General features: G+C 33.4%; 2 long non-coding RNA genes across 3 annotated transcripts in view; one reads left to right on the top strand and one right to left on the bottom strand.

The window, feature by feature from the left end:
- LOC142324512 (uncharacterized) overlaps nucleotides 1-20,160 on the top strand; it is a 53,455-nt gene that overhangs the window by 7,517 nt on the left and 25,778 nt on the right. The window lies entirely within an intron of this gene.
- On the bottom strand, nucleotides 8,587-14,148 carry LOC142324510 (uncharacterized). The gene is made up of 3 exons (XR_012756309.1): nucleotides 13,800-14,148; nucleotides 12,920-13,068; nucleotides 8,587-8,762 (listed from the first exon to the last, which is right to left on the bottom strand). It is a non-coding gene; the product is annotated as an uncharacterized LOC142324510 (long non-coding RNA).

Genomic DNA, 20,160 nt, shown 5'->3' with positions numbered 1-20,160 from the left:
CTATTAATCTGAGGCCTAAAATTGCTTCCCTTGTCCCTATACTTTTCCTGAAACCAAATTGGTTTGGGATGAGATTATTAGGTTTCCAAAATTGATTACCTCTTTTGTAAAAAATAATTATCTTGAATGATGAATATTGATATAACGAAAGTTAGATTAGAAATTTAACTGTAGAAAAAGATACTAACGAATAGGAATTTTCGCGCTAGTGATCGGTACATTCTGGTGCCTACTTTTTGGTTATAGTATATTATTTTACGAAGAAAAACAATCGCATAAATAAAAAAATCTGACATGGGCACCGTATGACTTCCTTGTACGCCTATCTATATATATATAAAAATAAATGTTCTTCTGTCTGTATGTCTCTTATGGCATCCTAAACCGTTCATCCGATAGCGATGAAACTTTGGGGAATGGTTAGACGCATGCCAGGGAAGGTTTCTGAATTTGTTTGGACCCGCTAGCTGGCGCTGGCGTCGAGATATTTTGAAAAATTGTATTTATGGTCCGATTTGCCTCATATTCAGAATATGTGTTACTCACATGGAAAGAAGTATCTCTACAAAAAATGGACCCGCTAGATGGCGCTGGGGTTGAGATATTTAGAAAAATTATAATTATTGACCGATTTAGTTCATATTCAGAATATGAATATTAGTTACGTGAAAAGAAATATTTTTGCAAAAACTATACCCGTTAGCTGGGGCCGGTGTCGAGATATTTACGAAACAAATACACGAACAGACTTTTTTATCTATATATATAAAAGGCATGTTCGTATGCGTGTCCGCTAAAGACCAAAAAACTGGAATGGACCGATTTACGCGCGGGCCAACGGGAAAAATGGAAAACGGGGAAAAGGTGGAAAGAGAAAAGGGAAAAATGGGAAAGGGTAAAAAGGAAACTGGGAGAGGGAGGAGGGAGAAGGTTGAAAGGGAGAAGTTGGAAAGGGAAAAGGGTAAGGAAAATAAGTGAAAGGTAAAATTTGTGAAGTTCCGTAATGTTCAGTTTTTTAATCTTTTTATCAAATTTTCAATTGTGTTCATTTAAACTCTCTCTCTCTCTCTCTCTCTCTATATATATATATATATATATACACTCAAATCTGGCACTAGCGAAGCATTGCCGGGTCTGCTAGTTAAAGACTCAAATATATATCTGAAATCGGGAACAAACGAAAAAGACGTCAATATATATAGAACTGAGGTTAATTATATTTTTTTGCTGTTATGTATATTCTTCAACAGTAAAGAATTTAAGTTTCTTGCTATGTATGTAAAATATTTAATTGATATTTTACTACAAAGTACGTAATTATTTTTTCCTAATCTTGTCCTCACCATGCTAAAGTAACGAATGTAAAAAACTCAACTTTTCACGTACGACGTATTCGCCGAACTCCAGAAACTGATTCAGGACACCAAAATGTGCAAAAAAGTTCATATCGACATAAGTCCTACTTTGTTTTGTTTTCCTTCTGGACACCATTTTGTGATTTTCAACAAAAAAAATTATTTCTCAGTAGCGGGAAAATGCTACTTTAATTAATTTTAGAAAATATAATTTTTTATTTTACAAAATAAAAAATTTTGAAAACGAAATAAAAAATTAAGAAATTTTTTATGCTTCAGTATCTTTGTAATTATTTGATAAAATTTTTACTTATTACAAAATTTATTAAGCATTTTATTCTGAACATAATGACACCTCATTTGTAAAATTCCGTTGACAAACAATCGAGTTGTAGGAGACAAATAACCCGGCAGTACGCTTTTGCATCGTTATGCAAGCTGAAAATTTTTTGTCTCCTTCTATTTCCTCTATTAAATGTAATAAAAATTATCAGCTTTTAATATTTTAAAAGCCCTTGTTTCCCTTCTACGTTATATGCTTGGAAATGCAAACATTTTAAAAACATTTAATCAGGGACACGTATTCGTATAAATAATGTAGTATTAAAATAATTGTAATAGTTCTTTCCTTTAATTCTGCAGTCTAAACATTTTATTTGCTTTGTCCTATGGGTGTGCGTGTGTATATATTGAAAGATAATGGACGCACAATTAGATCGCATAGTCAAAAAACCGAAAGGGAAGAATATGAACAGATATGTTAGTTATTCATAATAAATCGTTTATGTAGCAGAGCGCGCTCTCACTCAGTCTCTCTCTACACAGATATAGATATATATTAAAACGTCTGACTGTTGTACAAGAGATACGAAATTTCAATGCTTGTGTTTTTATATACTGGACAGCTGTCGCTATTTTGTCTACTGTAATAAGAGATGACTCATTGCTTTTATGTCGACTGATTTATGTCTGATCGGTTCTCTTGCGGTTTCACTTCCTTTTTTTTTTAACGGTAATGTTTTTTTCTACGCTAGTTTATAGTTGTTTCATAGTACTTATTTCAGTCATATTCTTCCTAGTAAAAATAAAAATACAATTTTCCTTCAAGATATCTTCCATTTGAATTATTAAAAAAAGCCAACATAATCAATCATTTCTTTAATCTTTTCTCTGTTTTTTCTCTAAAATATTTTTTTTTTCAGTTGCGGATCATTTCTTATTAGTTATTATTTAAAATAAGTCCTAGAACCGTATCTGCAGCAGGTTTTAAGTAACCTGTGGTGAAAATTAATAAAATGGGATAAAAAAAACCCTGATTTTATGTTTTATGTACAATAACTTTGTTAAATGGGTAATAAATCGTGTGTGTGTGTTATGGGTGCGCGCGTGTGCAGTTATCTTTTTAACTCAACAACCACTGACGTGATTTGAACAATTCTTTTACCAATATTTTAATTAAACTTTTAGAGAATGATTTTAATTAGAAATTTATCCAGGTATCTCTATTATCGTAGAAGCTTGAACTTTAGTAGTTTGTCAGAGTTGGATCAATTGTTCTTGTGAAGTAAACTATTAAAGAAAAAAATCTGATGTGGACACTACATGACATACTTGTGCGACTATTAAATTACATATTCACATTTTTTTTAAATTGATAAGTACATAAAATTTTATTTTATTAATAACTTATTGAATTCTAATTTACCGTAAAAGATTTTTTTACAATCAAAGGTTAATAATTATTAAAAAATCAAACATGAACTTTAATTTTACAATTAACATTATACAACTGGTATATATATTAACTGTAAATAATTAACTTTTAACATTTTGCGTATATGTTAATGAATTAAATAGGACGATGAAGTGTATCGAACGAGTACTGCAATAGAACTTTACTCGACGAATCTATGTAGAACTGAATAATTATTCTGTACACTTTGTAAAGGTTGCAGCTGCATCGGTAGATTTCTAAATGTTAAGTGATATGAAGCATACGTAGTTACGTGTGCCATAAGCCTGTATATTCCTGGGAATACACAGGCTTATGGCACTACTGGGTCGAATTGAAAATAAAACTGGAAACATTTTATCTGTTATTATGTCATTAGAATCTTTTTTTTTTATAAATTACTTTAAAAAACGAATAAACTTTATCATAATATTTTTAATATATTTATTAAAATTAAGGGAGATTAATTATTATTTTAAATAAAATGTAATAAATATAAAATAGTCGACAAATCTTGATTTAATTTAATTATATCGAACGTCCATACGTCTAACGTTTACTTGCACAGCAATAATGACCGTTACGTTTAGGGTAGTATTTGAATTGTACCACCGCGTGACAAGTACTGTCCAACGGTAGCCAATCAGACTCAACGGAAGACAACTACGCAGTTTTGTTTGTTAGCCTCACACCATTCTCGCATTAGTCACAGACTGACAAATCTTTTCACTTGAAGCTTGCTGCTACCACAAAAAATTAAACAAAAAAATAATTACCTCTTAAAATTTCTCTTCGCAAAATAGTCTATCTCTATCACCGTATGACTGATACAATTTTATAAATTATTGTATTATTGGCTATTGAATTACTTTTTTTTTATTAAAGCATTTATTACTATAAGAAATTTATTTTATTTACATTTATTTATGATTAAACATTTCGCTTTAATTATAATCTGAATTTTTAAAATCTAGCACAAATGATGTATTACAATAAATAAAACTGTACCTTCAAAACTAGATTGAATATACCAGCGGTTCACAAGGGGTTGAAGCTTTCTACTATTTAATCAAATCTAATGTTCCATCTTGATAAAATTATGTGTATACATATCTTCATCAGTAATGCAAGCGTTCGCACACACACACACACACGCGCGGGCGCGCGCACTAAGGAAGAAATCTGTTACTACATAATTATAATTTTTGCTTTTTAATTTTTATTAAAATATTAAATAACGTTTACTTATTAGCAAATGTTACGCATTCGTAAATATATTCACGAAAACATCAGAATTTTTATTTACTAAACAATTTACACGAATCACATTTACCGGTACATTACAAAATCTGACAGCCCATTTCAGTATACTTTTCAAGTAATCACAAAACATAGTATTATGTTTTAGAAAGGGTATATATACATAAACGTAACAAATGGTAACGATGATGCAAGATTAGCATTTTATTAAAACACTTCAAAGCAAGACAGTATGATTTGACTCACTGTAAATGAAATAGGTTTAGTCATCTCATGAAAATTTGCTACCTAATCACGAGACGGTCCAAACATTTTATAAAATGTACAACAGAAATGTTGTTACTAATGAGAATAATAATTATGTAATTAGCAACGTTATTAATAATTAAATTACTTTTTACTATTATTAATAATAAAATTATTACTTTTTTAAATTCAATTTAGTATAATTAATGATATGTGAAGTAAATAATTATAATATATAACACTTTATTGTTCCTGAGGATGGATTAATAATCTGAAAGCGCTCGAACATTACTATTAAAGATTGTTGGTAAGCGAAAACTTAGGTTAAAAATTGGCGCACAGCGGAGTTGGTTTCAAACTCAAAACCAAATAGTCAACCACCTTTTGTCAGGACTCTAGAGGCCATAGCCCGTATTCAAAGAACAATATCTGCCGGTCCAAAAAAATCTATAGAGTAAATTATCGCAGCAAGATTGTGTAAAATACACATATTGCCGTAAGATTCTTCATAACTTAAATTGAAAACTTTATCGTGTAAAAAAATGCAAACAGTCAAACTGTACAACGGACAAACGGAAATGTCTTAATTGTTGCGACTGATTTCTCAAAAATATAGTCGATGAATAGTTAGATCCGAAGTTGTATTTCATGTCAGAAGAGGCACGGATTCATTTATCAGGACGTGTTAATTCGCAAAATACAAGGTATCGGGTGGCTAAAAATCCTCACCGAATGTTTGAGCGTCCACTTCACTTTGAGAAAATCGGTGTATGATGTGCTGTTTCTGGTAATCGTATATAGAGGCCGATATTTTTTTTAACCGGACCGTCAATACAGAAGTGTACCGTACAATTTTAAAATAATTGTACATTCAATTAACAGATCGTGAAAAATAGTACGCCTTCTTTCAACAAGACGGAGTAACTTGTTACATACCAAACTATTCACTTGTAGTAGTTCTTGCTGTTTTTACAGAAAGAACCGTCAGCAGAGAACTGTTGATTTGGTGGTCCTCGGATTCCTCGCGTTGTTTAGTTGTGATTTTTTCTTTCGCAGAAACTTGAAGAATACGCTTTATGAATCAAACACCCATACTATCGATGAACTGAAGGCGAACATGCATTAGAAATCCATCGATTTCTATTTGTCAACGGCATTCCGTTGACAACAATGTGTAAAACGTTCTTGTGACGCCTGACGAAAATTCAGATGACGCTCAATATGATCACTTGGAACATTTTTTACAAATATAAAACATATATTACAAAAAAATATAAATCGAGTACTAGCGTACCCCGTCGCGACTTCGTCCACAATATAGATGTAGCTTCAATCGCAATGCTTTTTTAATATAACAATTTAAGATAAACAAACAATTTATTACAATCCCAAATCTAGCATCCCATCGCGGGTTCGCCCGTACTCTAAGGTTACTTGCGCTTCCCGTCACGATCAGAGTGTCATGGCACGCTTCGCTCTCCCTTCCCGTTTTTTCTCGTTTCCCTTTCCTTCTTCAGTTTCTCTTTCCCTTACTTTCCCTTTTCCCTTCATCTTCCCCATTTCCATTCTAGCACATCCAATCTAACATGATTCCCTTAAACTAACTAACCGAAACCGCGGACCCCGCGCCTAGTCCAAGTTTGACAGCACCGTTCGAGACTGTGAATGCCTCAGAAAACGAACGAGTTGAAAGTTAAATCAGTGCTACACTCGCACCAATCAAAATTATATTTTACGTAACATAGAAATTCAGACCTTGCACTAATTTAGTCGACTAAATTAGGTCACCTAACTATGGGAACGTAACCTCATTCCGTTCCGCGCAGGAGCCGGGGACAAACTCCGCAACACCACTCGGGGTCCCATCATGTAGTCTCGCGCGGCATTACCAGGTAACAATCAGGACCGCCACCGGCGGAGCGAAGCATTGATTAGTGCAGAATAATATATTGTATAAGAGTATATAATACTCAGGAATGCACAAATATGCTATTTCATTAATAAATGAATTATCCCAGCATTTACTTGGATGGATCAAGGGAAACCGTGGTGAAACCTTAATCAGAACAGCATGACAAATTTCATTATCGATTACAAAATAAAATTAGGTGTGATTTAAGTCCATATTAATTATTTAAAATATAAAAACAGATAAAATAATATTGAGATAAATAAATGAAGGAACCAAATATAAATGTATAAGTATAAAATAATTCACAATTGAGAATGCGTTAGTGAAAATTATTTGAGATTGTGTTTTTGTTTACACAATGAATAGGACACGGAAAATTGAGGTTTTTTTACTTTTTAATCAGTATTATTTAAAAATTTATGAACACAGTAATATTTTTTCTGTAGAACAAAATCATTTAATTGTTTTTTAAATAGATAATTGATCTTAAATAGTTCAGTAACAGAAGCATAATGTGGGCAACAAACATATCTTTTGTCTTTTAACTCATGATTTCTCATGAACTACAAAAAATACAGTTCTGAGACCAATATCTTTTCATATTTCACTTCAGATTTTTATAAAGAAAATGAAAACCATTACATTTACTCTTTAATTTGGATACACAGTTTGGCTAAATTTTACCAAACTGTTAAAAATTAAAGTAAAATTTTTTGCCAGACAAGACTCGCTACAAACAAAATTAAATTTTTAAAACTATTTGAATGAAATCTAAACTTTTAATTGAAGAAACATATTATCTTCTTGAGGGGTTAATGATTGAAATCGTTGAGCGACGATCTTTTCCGATTTCATCATCGACGCGTTTCAACAAGTTGTCTGTGATCATCGAGGGCCTCCTCGAACATTCTTCATCGTGCACATTATTCTATTATTTCTAAACCTTTCACACCATTTTCGGACGTTTCTTTCATTTATTACATTATCACCGTACACAGCAACCAACTGCCTATGAATTTCAGCCGGCTTAACGTTTTGATCGTTTAAAAAATGTACGGCTCCACGTATTTCACAGTGGGCGGCAACATCAATTTTCCTATTCATTTTATAACGTAATAACTCACACGTAATCAAAGATACTACAACGCGACAACTTACAGACAACAGTGCAGTGAGTGCATTACTAACGAGGCCATGAACGACACGGTTCGCCTACCTTAAGGAGAGAAATTTCCGAGCGGTCTTTACTTAAGAGATATCCCTCGTAAGTTAAATCCATCTACGGATGTCTGTTGCATATGGAAAAATTATGCAAACCATAGAAGTATGATTTTACTCACAAATAAATATACATACAGATTGTTTATAAAAGAAGTCTTTGGTTTCAAGTATGATTTAAACAGCATTAAGTTTAAGGTAGTATAACTTACTGTACATTAGTGTATCCTGAAAGGGTAGATTCTGAAGTTTTTCACGGTGTTAATTTCATGGAGCACTTCGATATGTGCACCATTCGTTGCCCTGCAAGTGTTTACACGGTAATCCAGCTCTTCCCACATACTCGATAGCATGTCGAGTGTAATGTATGCTACTGCCGCACTGCAACAACCCTCTCCCATAGATGGTTGATGTCGCAGATTTTCTCCGAACAATGATTTTTACATGTCCTCTCAAAAAGAAATCTAGTGAGGTTTAGGCTCCTTGATGACCATGCGATCGGCCCTCCCGTTCCATTCCACTTTTTTTAAAAAAACCGATGTTTAATGCAGCACTGACACGGTTGCTGACATATGACGTCATATGACGGAGCGTCATCTAGCTAATAGAAAATTAATCCTTTTTACTTCCTTGTACGAAGTAAAGTTAGTAAAAAGTATTTGAGTTAAATTTCAACTTTTAATGATACAGGGCTACATTAATTCGGCATTAAGCAGGTAATAAAAAAAATTACAAAAATAAAATTATAAATAAATAATATTTATTTTTATTATTTTAAGTGTGAATAAGAATATCACAAAATTCCACGGAAAACTAAATGAACTGTTCCGGCATTTGCCCCATTGTGTCAAGGGAAACCGTGGGAAAACCTTGATAAGAACAGTCTAACAATATTTATGTCTATGATACATTATCAGATTACAGGCATATAACATATATCAGTAAAAAAAAAACTTATACATTACTATAATATTACAAATTTATAATAAATCTTTATGATTTATAAATTTCTTCCACATCTGATATCCATCCTTTTTCCCTGTAAAAAAACAAAAACAAAAAACTAAATTTATTATAATAATAATGATCTACAATCTCTTATCAATAAAATATATAGAATGGTTTTCACCTGTTACAACCGTCTTCAGGAGAATACAGAAAGAATTGAGTGAAAAAAAACATATATGACACGATTGTTCATCACAAGTACTAGTATATTACTTCAGTTCTAACAATCGATTATGAATACATTTTTGAAAAAAAATATTAAAAAAAGGCTTATATAATATGAGGAAAATTACAATGAATGTAACCGATATATAGATTAACAGAATAAAAGTTCTGAAAGTACTTTGAGAAATGAACTCAAACATAGAAATTTAAAATTACATAATCTATTCTGATCGGTTCGAGATAAAAATTTAAACAGTATTTTGGTCCTGTGTATTGATGAAATTTGCCATATTATATATATATTAATTTCTGGATTTTGCAACAAAAGAAAAACACAGATCAATCAATTATTTTTTTATTATAGAAAATAAAAAAAATATTCTGCTTTAATGAACAAAGATCTTTTACTATGCTTAATTTACAAAATGTATGAACAGAATTGTGCCTTTCATTTGAGTGACGTAAACAAATCGATTTCAACTTTAGGTGAGGGAGATAACATTCAATCTTTTTTTAACTAATATTTCTTCTGTTATTTCTTTTGGCTACCTAATGATGGCATATAGATCCGCAGTCTGGTCTTTAAACCCTTGCAGATTGTAATCTTAGTTAACAGTCATTTTACTGTTAAAGCTAAACATTTAAAAATTATATTTAGGTATAAAACAAATTGTTAGAGATGTAGGATGCAGGGGGTATACCGAAATGAAACGACGAGCACTAGATAGGGAATCTTGGAGAGCTGCATCAAACCACTCAAATGACTGAAGACAAAAAAAAAAAAATAAATATAAAATAAATAATAGAGTACATAGGGGGCTCTTACTCCCTGGTCAAATGTATGTATCGCATCGATTTAAAATATTAAATTTGGCTTTATAATTGGTAAAATAAAGTTTAAAGAAGTCTGGGACAGAATCTCCTTTTAAGAGTAGACTGATCTGCCGCTGACAATTCATCTTTTAGCTGCGCGATTACTGATGCGGGCGATGTCTGTGTACTGTTATGGTCACAAGCATGAATTTAGCCGATGGTAGGATCTACCTAACAAAAAATCGACTTTGTTAACTGTAGTTGAATGAATCAACAGATTGCCACACAATCAATCCAGCAGTGTGGCTTAGGCCATAAAGCTTCACCATAAAGCATCTAAGAGTGTTTATTTAAATGAGTTAATTAAATCTTGTATTCTGATCAGTAAATAATAATACATTATATACAATGTTATGCTACTCCTGCTACAGCTGAAAGGAATGGGAAACTACAGCTGCTTTATTTAGAAGAAAATGTAACTCTGTAGTAACAAAGATGGAGGCACCTTCCTTGGTAAAATGTTTCAGAGGTAAATTAGAACTCTGTTTGGATCTCTGGATGGGGACTGCTAAGGAAGGGGTCATCAGAAAATAAAAAAAACAGGAGCATGGAATGTTCCTGGTCATCTACGAATTGCAGCGTGGAATGTTAGAAGTCTAAAAAAGGTTGGTAGGTTAGAAAATTTAAAGAAGAAGATAGATAGATTAAATGTAGATGTAATATGAATTAGTGAGGTTTGGTGGGAAGAGGAGAACGACTTATGGTCAGATGATTTTTAGAATAATTAACACAGCTTCAAATAAAGGGCAAGCAGGAGTAGATTTTGTAATGAACAAGAAGATAGGGAAGAGAGTAAGGTATTTCAAAATGTATACTGACAGAATCATTGTAATAAGCATAAAATCAAAGCCTAGGTCGACTATGGTTGTTAACGTCTATATGCCTACCAAATGCTCATGATGATGATGATGATGATGAGGTAGTGTGCGTATAAGAAGAAATTGATGAAGCAATTACACACGTAAAAGGAGATGAAAATTTAATAATAGCTAGAAATTGGAATGCAAGCATTGGAAAAGGCGAGGAAGGAAATATTGTGGGTGAATATGGGCTGGGCAAAAGAAATGAAAGAGGGGACTGACTTATTAGAATTTTGCACAAAGTATAATTTAGTAATTGCCAACACCCAATTTAAAAATCATAATAGAAGAATACACACATGGAAAAGCCAGATAAGCTGCAAGGTATCAGATAAGATTATATCATGGTTAAGCAAAGATTTAGAAATCAACTTGTCGACTGCAAAGCTTATCCTGGAGCAGAAATTGATAGCGACCATAATTTAGTGATAATGAAATGTAGATTGGGGTTTAAAAACCTGAAGAAAAGGTGTCAGATGAATTGGTGGAATTTTGAAAAGTCTGAAGAAGAGGAGGTAAAGAAGATTTTTGAGGAGAACATCGCAAGAGGTCTGAGTAAAAAAGATAGGTAGAAAATGTAGGAGAAGAATGGGAGAATGTTAAAAAGGAAATTCTTAAATCAGCAGAATTGAATTTAGGTGGAACAAAGAGAACTGGTAGAAAACCTCGGATATGAGAGGATATATTGCAGCTGATGGACGAACATAGAAAATATAAGAATGGTAATGATGAAGAAAGTAAAAGGAACTATCGACAGCTAAGAAATACTATAAACAGAAGTGCAAACAGCGAAAGAAAAGTGGATTAAAGAAAAGTGTTCAGAAGTGGAAAGAGAAATGATCATTGGTAAACTAGACGAAGCATACAGGAAAGTTAAGGATAATTTTGTAGTATATAAATTAAAATCTAATAATGTGTTAAACAAAGATGGTACACAGATTTATAATACGAAAGGAAAGGTGGATAGATGGGTGTAATATAATGAAGAGTTATACGGGGGAAATGAGTTTGAAAATGGTGTTATAGAGGAAGAAGAGGAAGTCGAAGAGGATGAAAGGAGAGAAACAATACTGAGATCTGAATTTAAGAGAGCATTAAAAGATTTGAATGGCAGAAAGGCTCCTGGAATAGATGAATGAATTCCTGTAGAATTACTGTGCAATGCAGCTGAGGAAGCATAGATAGATTATACAAACTGGTGTGTAATATTTACAAAATGAGAAATTCCATCAGATTTCAAAAAGAGTGTTATTGTCATGATACCAAACTAAGCAGTAGCAGATAAATGTGAAGAATACAGAAGAATTAGCTTAACTAGTCATGCATAAAAAATCTTAATTAGAATTCTGTACAGAATTGAGAGGAGAGTGGAAGAAGTGTAGAAGACAGATTTGGTATCAGTAAAGGAATAGAGACAAAGGAAGCAATTTTAGCACTCAGATTAATAGTAGAAGGAAGATTAAAGAAAAACAAACCAACATACTTGCCATTTATAGACCTAGAAAGGGCTTTTGATAATGTAGACTGGAATAAAATGTTCAGCATATAAAAAAATTTAGGGTTCAAGTACAGAGATAGAAGAACAGTTTCTAACAATTACAGGAACCAAACAGCAACAGTAATAATTGAAGAACATAAGAAAATCACAAAATTGTATTGGGGTAGTAAAAATACCCCGCTTGGTAAAATAAAGGTGTCAAAAAGCTTGGCAACAGGAGGGTTAATTTAGACTGGGTCTAAGCCACACCATCAGACAGGAAAATAAATTATACTATGATATTTTAACAAAAAATATTCTATTTGAAAAGTTATATTTTACAAACCAGGAATAAATACTAGTTAATTTGGAATATAATGCATTATGCTTGTTCTTTCGTGCATATTTATTGCTGTTTCAATTGAATATTGAAGTTTCAAGAGAATCTTTAGGAATTCTGAAAATTACAAATTCATAATTATGTATACATTTAGAGTCGTACATAGCTGCATGATTTCAATTAAGATAAAGATAAAAAAGGACTCTAAATCTAACAAGAATTTCCACTAAAGCTGCTGGCAATCTTGGTCATTACTTCATAATAATGGGCAGAAAAAACGTTTTGCACTAATAAGCATAATGTTTCTAGTTTACAACTATTCTACACAAACATGGAATGACTACTTATTTTTAACAGATGACCGAGATCGAGAAGTGTTTCAAAGAGAAACTTTCTCTTTTGCGATACTATTAAAAATTTTACTGAAAAATAAAACTTTTTTTTCTACTAAATTTAAGTAATATTGTACTTACTCATGATCCCAGAACAGTGCACTTGTCTCGTACAAGAACTCATAAAATATTAAATAATTTACCATAATCTGGTGAATATTTCATGCTCATTGTTTTAGATTTCTCTCTCTAAAGTTAATTAACAAAAGTTAAAACCATGGCAAACAGGACTGTAAATAAAAAAAAAAGTATATTAAACCCCTAGGCATAAGAGCAACAAAAGTTAATAATTTTTTATCAGAATAAATTATATCCTAATATTGTGAAATTTAATAATAGATATTGATCACCTTAATTCATTCTCCCTGACAAAGTTAGGAAGATTATTTATTTATTTATTATTTTATTTTGCAATTATTATTTAATCATTACAAAAAAAAAAGTTGCACATTTGGTTTAAGTGAACATATTTACTCTTCCTGATAAAAAAAAACACAATTTGTTCTCTTCACCATTATGTAATGTTAAAAAATATTACCATGAATTACATTACAGAAAAATTGTTTTAATACCATGTGTTTTTTTTTTGTACAATTCAAATAATTTCTATCCTAGAATTCAGTAGAAGTGTTACAAACTTGATTTTATATCAAATTTACTTCTATAAATCATTTAAATACATGCACTCCTCTTCTAGTGGTTATATAAAATAAGCAATCAAAAAATTCAAATAAAATTTTTAATAAACACAATATTGTTCAATTTAAAGAAAAATTCCCACCATTCTAAAAAAAAAAAAATGTTAACGAATTACATGCATTTAATAAGGTGAATAGTACTATTTGTGCGATTTCAAATCTGCAAACTAGAATTAAATTGGAGAACAGGGTATTTAGTAGCACAAATTTAAAGAAAACCTGATTAACAAATTATATAGCCTAAAAGTATGATATTACCTTACCTAATATCTGTTTTTCTTTAGTTTTCTTCTGAATCATCCTCAGGAATATCCATTTTCATTCTCCAGAAGTAATCAGCAAAAACTTTTTAGGCACCATTTTCCCTGGAAGCATGTTTCCATCTCTGACATATCCTGAGGAAAGCGTTCATCATGCTTATCAGTAAGATTGCTAAAGTTAAGTGAAAAAATTTCAAACGTGAATGTAAAATATGTAATTTTATTTAGACATATTTCTATTGAAGTCACTTTCTTGCTTAAAATTAATTTTCTCTGTAAATTTTATCCGTTCATTTTTTGTAAAATCTTGTTTTTTGTAATAGTTATGATCTTATGTTTGTCCCAATTTTTTTCATATCATTCTTTTTTTTTTTGTCTTTTTATTATCCAATTTTTTCTTTGTTTTCTGTACCTCACCTTACATTTAGACACAATTATAATGTGGTAAGAATGTCTATTCCTGGATGTAATTTCCATTCCATAATTTAGTTTGGAAATCTCTCAAATAGTCTAGTAGATGGATTTCACAGATATATATAAAACTTCTTTTATGAATTTTAAAAGGAAATCATTTTGATTATCAGTTTATACATTTTTTGTGTAGGAGGAAAATTTGCGACCAGACATATAGCAGCCCAGACCATGAACTTCACACACCATGGGTGTGTGAAGTTGCCATCAGAGATGAGGACTCAGTAAACAACCTCCCCCTAAGACAAAATGCCCTGATACCCGCCTGTTGGCATTACTCAGGGTATACTGTTTCTCCTGTGGGACACACAGGGTGGTGTTGGGAGTCCTACACATATCACCAGTGGCAGGGACCCAAGGGCCCCTAACCACCTCCATGCATAGGCTATCCCTATCCCACTCACCCCATATGCTCCAGCAAAACACATGATCGATGGATCCTCTGTTCACAGTGGAACCTCCTCTCTATTTACTTGTGTGCAACTGGTCCAGTAGGGGTTCAGGGTTCAATCTACAGCACCACAATTAAGGGGGGAGATCACTGTCTACATCCAATGTTAGCAATGCTACAGATCTGCTGGAAACAAACAGAGGTCATTGTTGGCCCCAAGCCAATGGGTTGGAGAGTCCTGTACACCTTGACAGTAGTGATGACCCCAAAGGAGCCCCCACCACCTCCTTGTACAGGCTGTCCCCTCACCATCTGCCTGTGAAGGCTAGCCCTCATGCAATAATTCCTGTACCGTTTTGATTTTGAGGATACCCTCTGCCAAGGCAGCCACTTCTCGCCAGATATTTCACTGGTCAACATTGTCTTCAGCAGATTATCTTTGGCAAGCCCACCAAAAGCAGCAAAGCACTGGGATCTCTTGCTATCACCAGTTTATACTTAACTAAAAATTCTGAAGGTTCAGTTCTTTAATTTTTTTAATCTAGCTCATACTATCTTGACTACTTTTCCTTCTCTTTATTATAAAATTCATACATATAATAAACCTCTATCAATCAGATAGTGTTGTTTAATTTCCCTCCATATGTGAAATCTGGTTTATTTAAGTCAATTTAATGTAATGCTGTAATGAAATCTCGCTCATGTTTTACAGTGGTAGTTCAATGTAAATTTGAATGAATTTTTGCATTTTAATGTATGATCAAATGAAAATTACTCTTTTGATTCATTTTTGTTCTAAACTTCAGCTCCAAGGTGGTGTTTGATGCCAGCAGGGTTCTTAGACAGTTAGAGTCTGAAGGTAAGCTGAGAGCGAGTCTGGTTCTAGTAGAGAGTACCAGGCCTGAAGTATTGCTTGGTGATGGGATGGAGATGAATGATGATAGATAGATTCCACCAAGGGGGAAGACTCCGCAAAGCTTGAGTGTTATCGAGCATTGCTTATGATTAACGCGGTGACGAAGCTTGACTTGGAAATCAATGTGGTTGGTAATGCAGTGGGAAAAAAAGTGCCTTCGGAAGGCTGCCGAGTATGTCACGAGGAGAGTCGATCGGAGGTACTCTTTCTGGTTGGTGGCAGATAGTGCTGCTAAGCCAACAGCCACGGGTGGAGACAAGGGTAGTGTTCAATGAATCGATATGGTGCCAACCCAAAGTAGGAATTTAGTGGTTAGAGCAGAGAGACGTTTCTTATGTGGATTATCTTTACTAACCATATCTTACTAATTCCATCAAAACATTTTTCTATAATTTGGCTGTCTCCTTGAATAGTTTCATTGATCTATGATTTCGCAATTGCAGCTGAAACTTTGATCGATCATCAAATCCCCTCATGTTAATTATCAAATTAATTTATTTTGAAACTTTCAGCCACTTTTAACTTTAAATATTTATTATAAAAATTGTGGCCACTTTCGAACTGTTAAACTCGCTTGTAAAAATTTGCACGATTAATAACTGTATTACTTACTTAATAAAGGTGGTAATAAATTTTAGGTGATTTTTAACCCTTTACAACATTAATCTTATCGCTGAGTTTTTATTCAAAAATACACTTTTCAAGAAGACTTAATGAATAATTATGATAGTTATATAAACAAGAGATTTATTATTCACAGTTTTTACTGTTTACACAGATGCTCCCAACTAATGATTTTATGATTTTGAAAGTAACACAGATCTATTTTCTTTTTGCAATTGTACTGACCGAGGACCGGACCCACTTTTGAAGTATTAGTCAGTCCCCACCCAGTGAGAAGTCACCACCTACGCAAAATGGCCATACTGGCATCGGCCACACAATTGCAATTAGTTGCTTAGTGCAATTTCAGACACTGAAACAATCTTACGCGCCACAATATATTTTAAGAGCTTATATATGCATATATATATATATATATATATGTGTGTGTGTGTGTGTGTGTGTGTGTGTGTGTGTGTGTGTGTGTGTGTGTGTGTGTGTGTGTGTGTGTGTGTGTGTGTGTGTGTGTGTGCGAGTAGACTATTTGACATACTCCTGAAAGTAATTTCTTACATATAAAGACAGAAAATACCTTTTTTGAGAATTGTACATAACTACTATGACAAACACATAATATGCAAAAATAAAACAATAAAATTCACAACAATACAACATAAGCCCCGACCTGAGTACTCACCTACATTATACATGAAAACATGATTAATAAAATACACAAAATACATGCATAATACCAAAGATGCAACATCACCTATACACATAAAAATCAATACACTTAATACATACAAAAACTAATCTCGCCCAACTACATATATCTACATATATACAATACTATGAATAATAATGAAATACACAACAATAAAACGCAAGCCCCGACCATAAAAAAGAGCACTACATCAACTACGACCCATGCAAGGTACTCCTACTTGTCGTCCTCTGCCTCTCTTCCACACACAATAGCTTCAACCATGGCAGTTTTACCCCACCACGCTACTTCCAAGGTAAGCATCTTAGGGACTACATTCCCGACCCTTAACTTCCCAAACTCATCCATTACTGGGCGCCACACGTTAGCATAACATGTTCTGTGGAGTCAACAACCCCACAATACTGGCATAGGGGAGAAGCCCTCTTTCCACTTCATCCCAGTTATACAGAGGTACTGTAGGCATTGCCGTGAAGCTCCTTGAGCTTCACTGCAATCCCTACTGAGGTACCCCTCCCATCCACAGTTATAACACTGCTTCCGGCAGTCGACCACATTGCACTTAGCTGCAAGCTCGGTGTTTGTCCAACAAAGCCCCCGCATAAGAACGACCCTTTGCTCTAACCACTAGAGTCCTACTTTGGGTTGGCACCATATCCACTCATTGAACACTACCCTTGTCTCCACCCATGGCTGTTTGCTTAGCAGCACTCTCCACCACCAGCCGGACCTCGCGACATACTCAGCCACCTTCTCAAGGCAGTTACCGCTGCGAAACCGACAACATTGATTGCCAAGTCTAGCTTTATCACTGCGTTAATCTTAAGCAATGCTCAATAACACTCAACTTTGCAGAGTCTTCCCTCTTGGTAGAATCTACTATCATGATGAAACTATGCCGCTCATTCATTTCAATCCCATCACAAAGCAATACCTCAGGCCTGGTATTCTCTGCTAGAACCAGACTTGCTCTCAGCTTACCTTCAGACTCTATCTGTCTAAGTACCTTGCAGGTACCAAACACCACCTTAGAGTACCCACTACTATTAACATTAAAATCCAACACATGGACCACATCACTCCCCAGAGTACTGGTGGCATTGGGTTCACTCACGCGGGTAAACCATTTCTCCCACCAGAATCTCTTGTTCAGGACAACTACTTCCTCCTCATTGACCCTCTCGATGACCAACACTCTGCTGGAGCTTCAGGACAATGTCTTTAATCTCCTTCTTACTTTTGGTGTTCTGTTTTACAAGCAGGGTCAGTTTCCTGACTTCTTCCTCAACTACCCTGACTGCCTTCAACACCTCAGTGTCAGATCCATACCCCATAAGATCCACCATGTTCTTCCCCAGGCGCTGACTCCCAAATTCAACTGGACCACCCTCCTTAGCAGGTCCCTCTGCAGCCTGCCTACAAATGGGAGACCTAGACAGGTTCATACATGGCCTAAAGCCGTTGGCCTGCAACATTTCACAGCAAAATATCCATTGGTCACCTGCAAACTGTCTGTCAACCATGATCACGTTGAAGAACTGGCCAGTTTATTCCACCTGACCTCAATTCAGAACAAATCTATTTAGATATACTTTTAACTAAAGATGTTTCTCTCTACATATTGAACGATTCTTTTATTATAATACATTATATTTCTTACTCTCTATTTATAATATTTATACAAAGTCTGATGTCAATAACAAAAAATATTAATGTTTGGGTGCTTCTTAAGTTTTCTTTGTCTACACTATTCTTTTTTTTTTTCTCATGTGATCGATCATTGTTCTTCAGTACATATATTGCACTTCACTCAGTAGCATATTTTATCAAATTACAAAAGAATTCTTTGACGAGTTTAAATAAACTTCATAGAGAAATACTGAATTGATTGTATAAAATATTATAATCCAGTTAATTAAAATCCTGCAAAAAAAAGAAGAAAACGTTCTTAGTATATTATGATTTTTTTAAAAATAAATTACAGTAATAAACAATCTATGTAGAATTCAAAGTTCATTATTAATTATTATTATTCATGCATTTCATTATTATTACTTCATGTATTTTGGGAGAGAGTAAAATACAAAATTAATTTTTGTTACAAAGGGAATCCAACAAGCTGGTAGATTTTCCAAGTTGGAGAAGTTTGCTACAGAGTGGTGATGTCTGAAAGGAGGTAATGTTTGTCATATTATGCGCTCATACTGACTTACAGTAAAAGTACACGGGTGATCGCAGGTAAAAAAGAAGGAAAAATCCAGTTATTGGAAACGTAATACGTAAAATAAGATAAATAATGGTATATTAAGCATTTGATCAACCACAAGGGTGATTTACAAGGATATAAAGACTAGTACTGGAATGGAAAATGTGAATGAAAAAATGAACAAGGCTGACAGTCGGTTTGTGCATGTAATGAAGATTGAGAAGGAGCATAACTGAAAGAATTTGTGCAAGAGGAAATACAAGTCTGGATGAAGATCACAGAGGTGATGGCTCAGTAAACTTATAAAGGGCATAGAAAAGGAAGTTAGGGGTATTTCAAGAGTATTTAGAAGCAAAGGAAGGTTTAAACAAGAGAAGGTTGTTTCTGAAAGGCTTACTTCCAACAGATAGGTGGATAAAAAGGAAAGAAGAAAAATCTGCATTCAACTCACCGGATTGGCAAGTGTTCAGCATTGTTACTGATAAGCTGGTTTTCAGTTCTGTAGGACCCTTAGTTCTGACAAAACTAAGCAAGAAAAAAGTTTTAAAATAGGATTTAAAACATTACCACTTATTAAAATTCAGTTATCTCATGATCTGTTGATCTGAGAGTTAATATGATTATTAAATGATAAAATGATTTTAAAAAAAATAATTAAAAAACTTTTTACAATGTACATAAATTATCAAATCATTTTGTGTTTTACTCTAGTATTTTTACTATTCAATCTAGTGATCAAATTTCATTAATCTAAGAGTCATTTTTTTTGTGCAAAATGTATCTTCTTACTGTATCGTACTGTTTTTAACAGTTTTACAGATTGAAAAATTATTGTTCATTAAACTTTCCAAACTGTCAGACCTTTGTGTCTACTGTGGACAAGTTGATTCCATTGAACATACTGCCACCACTGGGAGCAATCGCAGGCAGAATGTTAACAACAAACACTGGAACATCTAGATCCTGATAATGTTATGGCTGCATGCTCAGGACCAGGAGGAACTGGGCTGTGGTAGAATGCATGATCATCAATGCACGGACATCATCAAGGAT

The sequence above is a fragment of the Lycorma delicatula genome, chromosome 5, assembly GCF_047948215.1.
Source record: "Lycorma delicatula isolate Av1 chromosome 5, ASM4794821v1, whole genome shotgun sequence".
In the NCBI taxonomy this organism is placed as follows: domain Eukaryota; kingdom Metazoa; phylum Arthropoda; class Insecta; order Hemiptera; family Fulgoridae; genus Lycorma; species Lycorma delicatula.
Note: the sequence above shows the minus strand (reverse complement) of the source record. Positions and strands in the feature narration are given on the sequence as shown.